Source organism: Schistocerca cancellata, chromosome 4 (genome assembly GCF_023864275.1).
Source record: "Schistocerca cancellata isolate TAMUIC-IGC-003103 chromosome 4, iqSchCanc2.1, whole genome shotgun sequence".
Taxonomy (NCBI): Eukaryota; Metazoa; Arthropoda; class Insecta; order Orthoptera; family Acrididae; genus Schistocerca; species Schistocerca cancellata.
Genome location: NC_064629.1, coordinates 896289831 through 896292544, shown reverse-complemented (window position 1 = coordinate 896292544; position 2714 = coordinate 896289831). Strand labels below are relative to the sequence as shown.

At 46.9% G+C, this 2714-nt stretch overlaps 1 pseudogene; it reads left to right on the top strand.

The window, feature by feature from the left end:
- Positions 1 to 1184: 1184 nt before the first annotated feature.
- LOC126186066 (5S ribosomal RNA) lies at positions 1185 to 1302 on the top strand (annotated as a pseudogene).
- Positions 1303 to 2714: the final 1412 nt, after the last annotated feature.

Genomic DNA, 2714 nt, shown 5'->3' with positions numbered 1-2714 from the left:
TGAACACCGGCCATTCCTGTTCTGTATCATTAGTGGTGAAGAGGAATGGTGTATTTATGCTAACTTAGGAAACGAAAGGAACAGTTTAGCCCAAACAGTGCAGCTACTCCCGATCAAGGACCTGGGCGGATGCACAAAAGATAATGTTTTGCTTCTGTTGGAAGAGCGAGAATGTGGTGCACTGTAAATTGCTTTCCCGATATGTAATCATCACTGTTGACATTTGTTGTGAATTACAGAGTCATCTTGCAGAAGCAATCAAAGGTCAACGACCAAGAAGACTGCGTGAACTGATGTAGCTCCACGATAACGCATGCCTGAATTCTGCTAGACTGAAAAAACACTATACAGGAGTTGGGTTGGATAGTAATTTTGGAGTCACTTTGTTCACCTGTTCTTACGTATTTTCACCTTACCCGCTCCCTGTCGGACAATCTTCGAGGTTCAAATGGCTCTGAGCACTATGGGACTCAACATCTAAGGTCATAAGTCCCCTAGAACTTAGAACTACTTAAACCTAACTAACCTAAGGACTTCACACACACCCATGCCCGAGGCAGGATTCGAACCTGCGACCGTAGCAGTCCCGCGGTTCCGGACTGCAGCGCCAGAACCGCACGGCCACCGCGGCCGGCACAATCTTCGAGGAACTTCGTTTCCAGATGAATAAACGCTCCAAACATAGCTCAACAAGTTCTTCGCCTCGAAACCACGCGACTTCTTTAGTCACGTAGTCGAAAAGTTAGCCCAGTGTAGGCTGCTGTGAACCGTGGCGGAGAACGCATTGTTTATGACTTAACTCTCTGTTACATATATCTGTTGTGTTTATTAAACTCTGGATCATAAATTTTAAACTAGTGCATATACAGTTTCTAGTGGTCCACCAGCTAAAGAACAACAAGTATTAAACAACTTTCAGAAGTAAATAAATGTCAATAATGTTATAGCTATCCGATCTGACAAATGAAATGCTGTTGTCTTAATTAAAAAATGTGTCTATGTTAACAAAGTGGAAGATCTCCTAAGTACCATAAACTTCTAGCAGATACAGGAAGAGCCCACACAATGTTAAAATGATAAAAGTAAAATTGTTTTTAACCTCATATTAAACTCTAATGCCTACTTCCTCACAAACATGAAACCTATAGCTCCCAGAATTTATGGCCTCCCTAAACTCCATAAAGGCCAACGGCCTTGCTGCAATGGTAGCACCGGTTCCCGTCAGATCACCGAAATTAAGCGCTGTCGGGCTTGGCTAGCACTTCGGTGGGTGACCGTTCGGTATGCTGAGCGCTGTTGGCAAGCGGGATGCACTCAGTACGTGTGAGGCAAATTAAGCAGCCGCCTGATTGAGAATTAGCGGCTCCGGTCACGAAAACTGACAACGGACGGGAGAGCGGTGTGCTGACCACACGCTCCTCTATATCCGCATCCAGTGACGCCTATAGGCTGAAGATGACACGGCGGTCGGTCAGTACCATTAGGGTACTTTCGACACCTATGCTAACGGAGTTTAGTTAGTTTTAGTTTTAAACTCCATGAAGATAATATTGCAATCCGCCATGTGGTGTCTTCACTCTCGGGTCAATGTCACAAATTAGCCAGAGAGTTAAATGACCTGATCAAGATCGAAATTTAGTCATGGTATCCTTAGTTCAGTTCACTTAGTGAACAAGTTAAGACATGCAAATCTCTCCTAGTGACAAGCTGGGTTCTTTTGATGTTAGCAACTTGTTCACTAATATACCTGTTCAGGGGTGAAACTTCCTGGCAGATTAAAACTGTGTGCCCGATCGAGACTCGAACTCGGGACCTTTGCCTTTCGCGGGCAAGTGCTCTACCATCTGAGCTACCGAAGTACGACTCACACCCGGTACTCACAGCTTTACTTCTGCCAGTACCTCGTCTCCTACCTTCCAGTCTTTACAGAAGCTCTCCTGCGAACCTTGCAGAACTAGCACTCGTGAAAGAAAGGATATTGCGGAGACATGGCTTAGCCACAGCCTGGGGGATGGTTCAAATGGCTCTGAGCACTATGGGACTTAACATCTATGGTCATCAGTCCCCTAGAACTTAGAACTACTTAAACCTAACTAACCTAAGGACAGCACACAACACCCAGCCATCACGAGGCAGAGAAAATCCTTGACCCCGCCGGGAATCAAACCCGGGATCCCGGGCGTGGGAAGCGAGAACGCTACCGCACGACCACGAGATGCGGGCCCTGGGGGATGTTTCCAGAATGAGATTTTCACTCTGTAGTGGAGAGTGCGCCGATATGAAACTTCCTGGAAGATTGAAACTGTGTGCCGGACTGTGAGCTTCTGTAAAGTTTGAAAGGTAGGAGACGAGGTACTGGCAGAAGTAAAGCTGTGAGTACCGGCGTGAGTCGTGCTTCGGTAGCTCAGATGGTAGAGCACTTGCCCGCGAAAGGCGAAGGTCCCGAGTTCGAGTCTCGGTCGGGCACACAGTTTTAATTTGCCAGGAAGTTTCATATCAGCGCACACTCCGCTGCAGAGTGAAATTCTCATTCTGGAAATAGTCAGCGCTGACTATATCCATCGATTCCAGTTTGTCGACTTGAGAAACATCCCCAAGAGGTCGCTTCCAGTTCGGTGGAATGGTGCTACTGCAGGCGGGAATTGGTCAGTCACCAGGAGGTGATTGCGGCACGTGCTTCTCTAGCTGGCATTCCTTGCTGCTTCTCACATAGC